A 13,236-nucleotide genomic window follows, 5' to 3' on the forward strand; every position below is an offset into this window, starting at 1 on the left:
GACCCCCTTCGTTTTCCTTTCTCAATTTGATGTCCTAGATACTGCACTTCTGTTTGACAATAATGGAGCTTATTAGGAGACACTTTGTGTCCATTCTCTGCCATATGATTAAGCAAAGCCACTGGATCGATCCAACAATTATCCTCAGTTTCTGATGCGACCAATAGGTCATCAATATACTGAACCAGAACTACATTTTGGGTTATTACCAATCCTTCAAAATTCTTCTTCAAACACTGGCTGAAGATAGAGGGGTTTTCTGTATACCCCTGAAGGATACGACACCATGTTAGCACACGATCATCTATCCTATATGCAAACATGTACTGGCTATTTTTGTGCAATGGTATGGAAAAGAAAGCTGGCACAAATCAATGACTGAACCATTCGACTTCACACCGTTTTTGAAATAGGATGACAGCTGGATTCGGTACCACAGGAATTCATGGAAAATTCAGCATAGGGTTTGATCTGTATCTTCACAGGTTCAATACGTTTGATCAATTCAATGTCTTCACCCATAAAATCCCTTACCTTCGGTGACACAGAATCCTTCAAGTCATGGGGCAAATCTTCTATCGTAAGAACCACAAACAGTTCTGCGCATAGTCTCATGTTTGCCATCTTAAAATCAGCGTCATCATCATAAGTTTGCAATTCCACACCTCTCAGAGTGCAAGAAATATTACAGTTTAGTTTACATAAAAGGTCACATCTCAACAGACAGACCTGGCTGGAATTGCACACCACAAATTGATGTTTATCTTGAAAGGGTCCTATTGTCACAGGCAATTCAGTTGTCAGAAGGTTAGTCATTTTCAAATTGGTTACTCCTATTACTAGGATCGACTTTTCTGACAAGGTTAAATCTGGTAAATCTGGGACCAACTCTGTCCGAACCGTAGAACGTGCAGCTCCCATATCTAACAGAAAAGTAATAGGATGTGCGTTCACCTTTCCATCTACGAAGGGTCCACTTTAGGCTACTTCCAGGGCAGCACTCAAAGTGCATTCTCCCAGCTCCCCCCTCTGGTACTCATGGGGATCTTGTATTGGCTCCTGTCTGTTTTTGATCTCAAAATAAGGCATCTGTCTATATGTCTGATTGTTCATGGGTATTCTGGGTGGTTGCGGTATTTGAATTTGGGACTCACAGCTACCCCCATACATAGATCTGGGTCTTGTCACAGTATTCCCGCTCTGGCACCTGCCCCTCTCCTTCATTTGCTGGATTTGACATACACTTGTGCTTCCAATGCCCGATTTTGTGACAATGGCATGCTGTCACACGTTTTTGATAACCACTCAGCTCCCATACCAATATCAGCACCTCTTCCCCTACCCTGTCCAGGTTGTGAGGCAATTTGTTGGTGGTTAATTCCTCTACCACTCCCTCTTCCTCTGCCTCCTTGCCCCCAATCTGGCTGTTCAGCATTTCTCAACTGTACTAACATCAACTTTTCCTTTGTCTTCTTTTGTGCTGCTTCCACTTGTCACTGCAATATTTAGCATATCGCAAAATTGCATCAACAGACTTGTTCTGCCAACATATCAAATGGTGCTGTATCATTAAACTGATAGCAGATCTTACTCCTAACACAAATTTAGACACATACTGTCCCATATATTTTGGCTCAACAGTATCCAATCCAATATGTTGTTTAAATGCCACTAACAGTCTTTCATAATAATCATGCACAGACTCCTTAGGATCTTGAGTAGTGCAATTGATTTTAAGCCAATCAACAGTCTGCGGCACAACCTTAGACTGTAACCAGGTAATCACTTGCTCATATTTCTTCATCACCTCTGCTGAAGGACCATTTGTCAATGCATCTCTAGCTGATTCCGCAGTAGGCCAATCAACAGCAACCTTTGCATGCTGTCCACAAATCCCCTGGAACAACTATATTGAACAATGTATTCAAATCAATCCACAGTACCTTCGAGATCTTCACAAACCGATCAATTTGCTTGTACCAATCGGCAGGCTTTTCCCTCAGCCGAGGAAAATCATTAGTAAAAGCCGCCAAATCGCCCCTGCTCCATGGCACATGTACATTCCCTCCATTCTGCACTTCTCTTAGAGGAAAGTTTCCTGCTGCTCCTGCTCCTCCACCTGGAGACGGAGCATCTCCTATAACCTTCTTGGTGCTTTTCTTTTTGACCCATCTTTCTTCCCATTTATCTAAAGCTCTCCATGGCCTCATTGCTATTATCAGATCTCTTTTAATCCTGTAGTTCGCTTTTCCTCCAAATCCTGATCAGTGTAATTTAATCTACAACTTCTCTGCATCAATTTTGTTTTTGTCAAATCCACCTCATATCGTCTTGCTAGTTTTACCAATGCCTCATGAGCGCGCTTTGCTTTCTTCGTGACATCCTTAGCTAGAAATAGCAATTCGCTAGGATCATATGTTTCAATCCTTTTTATCGGCAGATTCCCTTCTATCATCTCACCTATCTCAATTTTCAATCGTACCACATCCAACAACGGTGCCTTTATCGCCATTTGCATCATTCTCTGACTCTGCTCACTTCCAGACTCTTCCCTGCCCCAACTCTGTGTTCTCCTTGGTATTGCACCTTCCTCCGTTCTCATCATTTGACGACTTTCTCTTTCACAACTTCGGCTTCTCCAATGATTACCATCACATGACGATATGGGAGGAAACGTTACTCTAGGGGTTTCGTGTCTCATCTCCCACTCCTGTCTTGGTAATATTGACTCTCTTACTGTTTGAACCCACATTCTAAGATCTGATCTTGAATTTTCCAAAGCTCCGGTATGTCTTCGTTCTGACCCACTATCCATCCTTGAGGGATCAGCAGTAGCTGGTAATGGAGTGCTGGATTCTACTGGCCCCTGCACCATACCTGTCCCACTCATAGTAAGGCTTCTCCCTGTCATTGTTTCCTTTCTTTCCCTGGATTGCTGAGTTTGTCTGTAATCTGCCCTTTTATTGGAATTTATAAATTGATACTACAGGTACTACTGTAATCGGTACTGTTAATGAGTCTGGCAAATGTCTAGCACTGACATTTCCACTGTGCTCGGCCCCCTCAAATCAGACTCTCCAGGGCCTCCTGGGATCTTGATTCCTACCGTCACCCTTCCTCGTACTCCTGTTGTTTGGTCTTCTGAACCTGTCTGGTCTATCCTTACTGCTTCTCCAGGTTGCTGCATTCTGTCTTGCTCTGACCTATAATCAATAGGTGGAGGGCGATCTGCTAATAATCTCTCTAGAAAAACCTCCTTTTAGCAATCTGAATGGATACAGACGTTCTCCCTCTATGGTATCTACTCTCCACCTCTTCAACTGCGCATCCCACCTAGCGTCTTGATATGCCTTTGTTGCTCTTTTTTTTCTTCGTTGAGTAGCTTCCCTTCACCATTGCTGCTCTCATCCATGCATCTAAAGCTTCAAATTGCGTTTGTCTGGGCGGAGGCTTTAAAGCATTCATCACTCCTCTAAGCTGATACTGTACCTCCATCTTAAACGACCCATAATGAGGAAAAGCCAAATCACCCTCTTTCTCTGTGAGCTTGTGCCAATTTTGTAACCACACTATTGTATGGATTCCTACATTGGTGGCCATATGATGTGCTGGGGTATCCTCCGGTGGAGCTTCTTCTCCCACCCAAGTTACCACTCCTGTATCCCCTCTGCACATATCGCACAATACCTTAAAACATCTCATTACAAATTTAGTCAATTAAAATCCAAAATACAGTGGTACACTGTGGACGAACTTCAGCCAATCCCAGCGCGGCATTACACCAACCGACCAATCCCAGCACAGCTCTTTCTGATATCATAACTCCCTCCTTGCAGCGGCTCACCCTCTTTTACAGTTTCTCTTCCGACTCTCTCGTTCACACATTCATACACAAGTGACCGAATAACCAAAGTTATTAACCAAGTAGCTGCTTCCTACTACAACCACAATAACTAACAGTCAAATAAACAAGTAATTGTCCGTCTTCTGCAAGATCGATAGAACACTCTCACAAGAACATCCGCTGTAACCCCGACCGGCGTTGGTCACTCAATCGCTGTGGTTCAACCCCGGTACCTGAGGCTTTCCACCGCGCAGTTACTCTTCATTCACACAAAGTTCCCTACAAGTGGATTATCGATAGCGCTTCACGACACCCACAATTCAACTGGACAATTACATACAGCTATCCTGGGATCTTAGACTTCTCTTGAGTCCACTCACCAAACTTCCTGATCTTCACGTGTTCAGACCAGTAAACCAATCAAACCCACAATCACTCAACAAGTTAAGTCAAAAACATTTGTAGCGCGCACATATCACATCCAAAGAGTCCCGCATTCTCACTCCGCAAGACAACACGAGCAACACATTACAGCAATCTAACAACCCACACAATTTCATACTCGCTCTACCACTGCTTCCGACGCACCATCAGTATCCGCCGACCTCCATCGATCGCTGTTCCTCCGCCGTCTTCCATGCCACCAAGTCCGGAGCCAGAATTATCTCTACTTCTACTCTAAATCCCTCAATTTCCCCTCAATTTAGAGGCACACCATCCTCTGCTACCATTTGATAGAGCCAGACTTGGGCCTTGCCTTATTATCCAAGTTCAGCTTGGATGGTCTTTTATTTGCCTGCTAATATTTGTCAGGGGAAAAACAACACGTTAAAATTATACTTACAAATTAGTCATGCTGTAAGGAACACAGACTCCGAATTCCAGTTAGGGATTTATATTATAAGGCCAAAAATAATTGTATATAAACACACCGCAATATCAATGAATATAGGTACAGGAAAATCAATACAGAGCCAAATCTGCACATATAATTGATTCGGCAAAAGAGGCACAAAACTATGAACTCCAAGATTAGCATGCAACCCAAGATGGAGGTGAAGTCCAAGTCCCTTTTCTTTATGGAAGAAAACATGAAATATCTTTCCCTACACTACTCTCATTAATGATTATTCTAGGTGGCTCCCCTATCTCAGCTTTCGAAGGTGTCAGCACGTGTAGACTTCCTAAGAAGTACTCACGTTAGAATGTGTCAAATAGCTTAAAGCTATGAAGCTCGTTCTTAAGGTGCTCTCTCTTCTGCGAACATCTAAAAGTCTGGTGTTTCTGTCCCTGCGCATAATACAAAAAGAGGATTAATTCAGCCCCTCCTAAAGGTATCATGTGACATTTTGTTTCATTTCTTCAGTTCAGTGTTTTTCCAGGATTTCGTTAATTAAGTCTTCCTTGCTTCTGTTGACCTCGGAGGGTAGATAGGCCAGGCACAGACTATGTCCTCCCTTCTATTTCTCAGACTGTTCAAAGAAATTCCAGTTATCTCCTTGAGTTAAAATAATTAGGATACATTCCTTTTATCTTCAATGGGATGAAAACACACTGTTTTAGCACAGACAAAGATACCAATTAATTCTTCAGTAGCAGAGGAAATGAAACTATAAACACAACCTGCAGTTGGGCCTAGTCTGCAGGCAACTTTTACACATATGATTACATTAATATGAATATAATGCCTTCTTACAAAGGTGCATATAGAGACAATGGCGTTGGTAGTGTATGCATATTCTATATAACGTACACATTATATTTCTTGAACATCATGCAGAATAAATGCATTTTTAAACATAATACGTAGTGAAAATGAAAACCCTAGTTGGTACGTTTAAACTATGAATATGATGCAACCCTACAATTAGAGTGCTATATGCGCTCTATCATCTGTAAGGGAAACTTCACCGGAAGGCCATAGAAAGACCAAGGCCCTCTGGGTAGATAATATGGCATTGATAGGCAGGCAAGGCTGACACGAAAACACTGGGAAGTAAAGAGGACAGGAAGGGGGTGGGCAGTTGTGCTCTGCACTGTTGTTTTATTGTTTACTTTTCAACAAACAAGCACTGGCAATGCCAATAGGTCTGGCTTTACTAGCATGTTGCATGGCAATGTAAAGCATGGCAAGTAAATAGCACGGGAATTCATCGTATTTCTTCTGAAGCAAAGAACTGTTCAATAATATTGCTGTAGGTTAAAAGGTCCGGTGACAGTTGCACTATCATGCCAGACCTGAAAATCCATGTATTTTAATTGTTACTCTTTTCCCATTGGAACTCCTGTCAGGAAAAAAACCCATAAATTATCTTGATAACTAAGACACTTTAATTCCATTGCGATGTAGTGTCTGAGTCACTGAAAGTTAAAGTTCAGACAGCTGGATAAATAAAATGATCACACCTGTCTGGCAAGGACAAGCACTTCTTAGGGCGAGCGAAGCGAAAAGCCCTATTGCAGGGAGTTTAAAAATGGACCTGCAAATTCCTCACGCTCGTGCGTGTCCATTTGCGGCCTGCTATTGGCCTTTCAGTGGTTGCTGTTCTGTAAAATGGACACCAATAGGCCAGAGGCGAGTGCATAGCTCCGCCCTGGCCTATTGGTGTCTATTACGCGCATTTCCTGACATATGCTTTCAATTATGAAGCATATGTGCACGCGCACCACTTGTTTACAATAGGGATCGTGAAAGCGATCGCTTACAGTGCCTACCTTCGGTTGATGCTTGTCCTCGATTTGATCCTCTGTGAAATGGATCCAAAAACAACACTTTGGCTACAAATGGCTTCAGCCATTTTTCTATGCGAACGTGCAGCCATGGGTTTAGAAGTGAAGTGAAGTGGGGTGGGGTGGCGGCAGCTCTTTTTCTCTTCCCTTTTCTTTTTTTTAAATTGTGGAAGGTGTATGCGGAGTGCGGGAAACGGATGTAACACTCCTGTTTAGGTTCACACAATGCACCCCCTAGTCTCTTGATCAAGTGTGCTGTCTTCCGTGTAGTTACAGTGCTCAAAGAAAGTGTAGGTTTAGTCTTCAAAACGCGAGCACTTTATTGACGATGTTTTTTATCTTTATGTTATCAGCTGGTCTCGCTCTCGCATTCCATCAAGTGTGTGTTTGTTTTTTAGGGAGGAGAGGTGTAAAACGCAGCAGAATCCAGTCTGTTGCTGCCTTTTTTTTCTGATTCCTTTTCCTCGGCTCCACCTCCAGCTGCTCATGACAGCCGAGCCCTGCACCCGTCACCACCCGCAGCCAGGTGCCTGTGAGAGGCCGGACGCCAGGAATCAGCGCCCACCTGCTCCGCGCTTCCCCCTCCAGGCGCTGCTGCCCAGGGACGGATTGAGTGACAGCTCAGGGTCGGTTTCCCTGCTCTTCTTTTATCGGAGACTTACATTCAAGAGCTCACTCTTACTCCCCTTCGCACACACTTCTTAGAGAGAAAAGTGTTGTGGTGACAAGTTCCTTCCAGGAGTTTTAGCTGCCACGTTCAACAATAAGCATTCAAAAACGGCGCTTTCTCCTAAAGTGGCCGATTCCCAGCACCTGGGTTTATCTTTGTGAACAGCGAGCGTGCTCGCAAACAGAGTACACCAACTTGATTTTCAGTGTTCTCTCAGTTCAGTATTTGGGTTACCCTTTTAGGCAGCTCTTGGATTTCATTCTGGGACTTGTAGTTTTGCTTTACATGACTGAAACCACTAAGCTATCGAATCTTCCACCCTCAATGCTGCTGGTGAATATAATGAGGCAGGAGAGGGCCCCTTTTGTGTTTAAAGGTCCTTCCATGCGTGACGCATCACAGCAGGGAGCAGCCAATGAACACACACATCTTCTAACCTGAGACGTTTTAAGGCATGGGCAAGGAGGGCCCCAGCCTTTCAGAGGGGCCCCTGATGGAGCCAGCTCTTTTCTGCAGAGAGTTTAGACCTTGCATAATTCATAAGCAGAAAGTTTTAAATACTGTTTTCCTTTCAATTATTTATAATGTAGGTAATTCTCAAGAGTTTACCTACAGACATTTTGCAGAGAAATGTTTGTTTCATGCTACATCTTTAAAAGAAAGTTTCTTTTAGATCAAGACAGTACATCACGTGTGAGAGATAGGAGGGTGTCACAGAGATTATTTTTTGCAATATTAGCGATCTTCTACTGTGTTACCATATTGAAAACACTTATCACTTTCCCTGAATGTTAGATGTAAAAACATTTAGAATTTGGACGAGTTTTCCAGTACAGTCAGTGATACTGCCAAAAAAGGCATGAAAGACCTGAAACTGTATCATAAACTCAAAATTGTTCCCAACAGTGCCCCCCAAAATATGTTTGGCCCGGAGCCCCCCAAATATGTTTGGCCCAGAGCCCCCAAAGTATCTTTGGCCCAGTTTTTGGTAAACGGAGGGACTAATGTTCATATGTGCCCCTATATCGAGGCCATGCCTAACCTAAAGCTTAGAAATACAGTATTGAAATTTAGAGTTGGCCTGTAGCCATGTAACGCAGATAGGAAGATAAGAACTGCAATGACGAATAAACAGGGTCTGTGTGCATGTGGATTACAAGTAAAATGCAGCGGCCCACATATTTTGTTGGATTGCTTGTGGTTCCTAGAAGAACGGAAATAACTTTTAAAACCTCTTTTTATTGCCTATAAAATTGAGAGTGGAGATCAAGCTCTCAACCTATTAATAAATATGAGATTTCTAAATATGACATGTGCAATAGGAAGATTTTTAATCGCAATACAGGAGTCATTGTATGAATTTGTAATAATCTAAAATGGGTTATTGGCCAGAAATACGATTTTACCGTCCTTCCAAGGACATTTTGAGCTCTGGAAGTCCTAATGTTTGTAGAAAAGTATATTTAATGTATATGTGATCCTTTCCCTATTTGGCTATGAATTAAGAGATTTCATATAGAGTGTACAGCTCACATCGTATATTTTATCAGGATTTTATTGTGTTTTATATCATTTTTATGGTTGCTTTGCTTGTATAATCTGCATTTTATCTGTCCGCTGTATTGTGGCATTTTTTATGGCTATATTTGCTGATTAAAAAAATATATCAACAAACAAATGTTTGGCCCAGGGCCAATAGCGGCCTTGCAGGTAAGAGTGGCGGGGTGGTGCGGCTGGTTTGGGGGGTGGTTTAATTTCAATGCAACAATGAAAAATTAATTATTTATTTAGTTCCCCTCATGGTCATCTGTCTAATCTACCTCCAACCCGGCCACACCGCTCTTACCTGCCCAGGGCCCCTGAAATCCTTAAGATGTCCCTGCGTCTCCCCTCCCCCAACTCCCCGATTCACTCACAGATTGGTTTCATCACACTGATGGCACATTGGGGCTTATTCATGAGCCCAGGCGTCACTTTTGCGTCGCTGATGCGTCACTTTCTGCTGCGTAAAAAATGCATCATGTGGCGTCATATTTACAAAGTGACGCATCTAGGTAGATGTGTCACTTTGTAAACCCCTGCGCCACATAATACCTGCGCCAGATAATACCTGCGCCAGGTATAATGTATGCAGGGTGGTTGTTCTGACGCAAGTAAGCCTCATAGAAGTGCGTACCACTCTCTGGCTCACCTCCTGCTCCCCCTCTCACAATGCGCGTGCATGCCCACCACCCCTCCCATTTATTCTCTATTCGCCCCCCGCACCCGTGCGGGCACAGCCATGTGTTTTAGTAATTGAAAAGAACACTTTTCGTAGCCACAGTAGGGATAGCCGTGGCACAGAGCAGCATATCGGTCCCGGGATGAAGACATTGCAGGCATGAGAGCCACTGTTTTATTTTTATTTTAAAAACATCACACATCTCCACTAGAAGTGCTTCAACAGCCGGGCACTTACCGCACCATCTAATGCTCATGACACTAATGGAGAATCCGTTAAACACTGCAAGGTGAAACACCAGCGCCCAGAAGTTAGATAATTGTTTATGTTAATGATCGGCCATCACATCTTGTTCACGGATCCTCTTGGACACAGATGCGTATTTCCTGTTTTTTGAGTGCTCAAAACAATCGCGGGGATATGACCATCCACGTCGTTATTTTAAAGAGGGCGAATATTCAGGCCCTTTTGTGCAGGCCACGCACCAAGCGCCAAGGCATAACAGATTCAAAAACATGCATTCCTGCTTCTCCTCACACTCATACTTCCTCCTGCATTTTGTTGCAAAGTGTCATGCCATCACTCGAGAATATAAACGTTTCCAACAGTAAATCTAAACCTGTAACTTCTGGTAATCTCTTCTGCTTGTGAATTGTTTTATCCCGTCCGTGGTTTGTTCCTCATACGCTTCCTTTCAATATGCTCATTTCTTTTCCACACACACACAACCAAGCACACAACCACACACACAACCACACCCACTGCCACACACACAACTACACCCACTGCCACACACACAACTACACCCACAGCCACATACATACACAACCACACACACAACCACAAAAACACACACACAACCACACCCACACACACACAACCAAACACACAACCACACACACAATCATACACACACAATCATACACACACAATCATACACACACAATCATACACACACAATCACACACACACAATCACACACACATACAACCAACCAAACACACATACAACCAAACACACAATCACACACACATACAACCACACACACATACAACCACACACACATACAACCACACACACATACAACCACACACACATACAACCACACACACATACAACCACACACACATACAACCACACCCACATTCAACCACACACACACACCACCACACATACAACCACACACACAACCACAAAAACACACACACAACCACAACCACACACACACAATCATACACACACAATCACACACACAATCACACACACATACAACCAAACACAAAAACAACCAAACACACAATCACACACACACAACCACACACACATGCAACCACACACACAACCACACACACACAACCACAACCACACACACCACCACAACCACACACACCACCACAACCACACACACCACCACACATACAACCACACACACCACCACACATACAACCACACACACATGCACACACACCTACACGCTCACACACATACAACCACACACACATACAACCACACACACAGACAACCACACACACAGACAACCACACACACAGACAACCACACACACAGACAACCACACACACAGACAACCACACACACAGACAACCACACACACAGACAACCACACACACAGACAACCACACACACAGACAACCACACACACAGACAACCACACACACATACAACCACACACAATCACACAACCACACACACACAATCACACACACACAACCACACCATCAGTGCACACTTTCACCAGACCCAGACACCATCATCCGTCAGTGCACGTTTTCACCAGGCACACACACACACCACCAGCCATCAGTGCACGCTTTCACCAGGCACACACACCAACAGCCGTCAGTGCAAGCTTTTACCAGGCACACACACCACCAGCCATCAGTGCACACATCAATTGTTAAAGCACCTACAATTAACTATTGTAGCAATCGCAGTATGGCACACTTTACTTTTAAACATATTCATCTAAAGCGCAGCATGCCACCATTGCTACAAAAATAAATACAATTTTTTTTGGCCTACAGTTTAAAGACTTTTTTTGCAATTCGATTCGAAAAATCTTTATTTCGATCACAAGATCATAAAAGGTATACATTACATCATATATAAAAATATTTAAAAACGCATTAAACAACAATGGTGATCAGAGTATTAAAAAGAGATAACAAGAGAGATGTGCCACAATTTAAGTCTGTCTCGAGTCTTCAAGTCTTTTTACACAACGGCTTCGGGCGTACCACATTGAAGTTAAAAATTTGGATAGAGCAAAAACTAAAGTGGGAGTTAGATCTGTCTTTAAGACTCTGTAGGCGGGTAGAAAAGTTCTGAATCCCAAGTTCCTGAGCAGAGGGACTAGCCAGTATTTCCTGCTCCTCTCATAGCCCCGGCAAAAGAAAACCACGTGAACGTCGTTCTCCTTTGGGTGGGCACATGCCGGACAAATTTCTGAGGAGGAGCGACAAGACCATGATGCTGTAAATGATGCCAGGGGAAGAGTTCCATATCTCCATTGGAGGAATAGTTTCCTAGTTAATGCTGGGATCATGGCATCTAAGACACTTTCGAGTTGATAGGAGTCTTTATTTTTTATGAACAGGTTGGATAATGATCCGTCCCGAGTGCCTTCGGTAGCTCTAAAGAGCATGTGTTCGTAATAAGTTCTCACAAGTGCCTTTTTCGGGATCTTTGTACTGATGTTTAAAGGGTCCAGCCATAGTTCAGGGAGTCCAATTGCCTCCAAAGTTCCCTTGATGTAAGTCAGCCACGGTATTCTTTTGGCGTTGGGTTACTGTAAAAATTCCTGCAACTCAGCTCTATAATTTGAAAGGTCTGGGCTGCTCCATAGACGCCGCCAGAATGCCAAAGGCTTGAGACCCAGCTCCTCCGTTATGGGCCGAATGCCCATATCCAGTCTAAGAGGGAGTAATGGAGTACTCTGTGGAAGAGCAACAATCTGTCTCAGGAATTTGTTCTCAATTGTTAATAATTTAGATGATGGGATGTGGCCCCACAGCTCGCCCCCATATGTGACACCCCCCGCTTGTTGCAATTGGTATTGCAATATCTAGCAATGCCAATAGCTCAAACTTAATTAATGCGAGACCTATTGCATTGCAAATTCTTGTTTTTAATGAAATCACACAATTTCTACCCACTCAACTTGCATTCCTGGCTCCCAACATGTGGGCTCAGCCAAAGTTCTCTCTAGTAATGCTCACTTAATTTTCTGGGAACAGCTGCTATGTCAAGCCAGAGCATAATGATATGCATTCTTTACCAACTACTATATGAATTAAAACTTCACGCAGGATGACACCATCCTGAGAGGCTTGTGATGTAATTTCCTGTGATGATATCACAGGGGCTAAAATAATAAGTCATTTAGAATATTTAAAAATCCCACCTCTTTTTAGTTGCAGAATGTGGTCAAGTATGCATTCTTTGATCTTTAAGCTGTACACTGTGCTGTAATATCTCCATGGCTCAGATTTAATTAGAACACATATTATAACTTACAAAAGTAAGCGTTGTGATGTACTCCACAAACTGCATTGGACAACATGTTATGTGAGAGCTGGAACTAAAATTACAATTAGGCAAAAAAAAGCCAGGGACATAAGTCCAATGCTATGAAATTAGGAGATGTTAAAAGTCAAGTAAGAGTTAAAAGTGAGTCTATTCCATGCTGGTAAATTGAGAAAAAAGTACTTAATTAATTAATTAACCTTTGACATGTTTGTGCTTGCTATCTAA

General features: G+C 43.0%; 1 protein-coding gene across 1 annotated transcript in view; it reads left to right on the top strand.

The window, feature by feature from the left end:
- Positions 1-13,236, top strand: part of CRYBG3 (crystallin beta-gamma domain containing 3) — a 1,124,543-nt gene that overhangs the window by 18,804 nt on the left and 1,092,503 nt on the right. The gene's annotated exons all lie outside the window — the stretch shown is intronic.

Source organism: Lissotriton vulgaris, chromosome 8 (genome assembly GCF_964263255.1).
Source record: "Lissotriton vulgaris chromosome 8, aLisVul1.2, whole genome shotgun sequence".
Lineage (NCBI taxonomy): Eukaryota > Metazoa > Chordata > Amphibia > Caudata > Salamandridae > Lissotriton > Lissotriton vulgaris.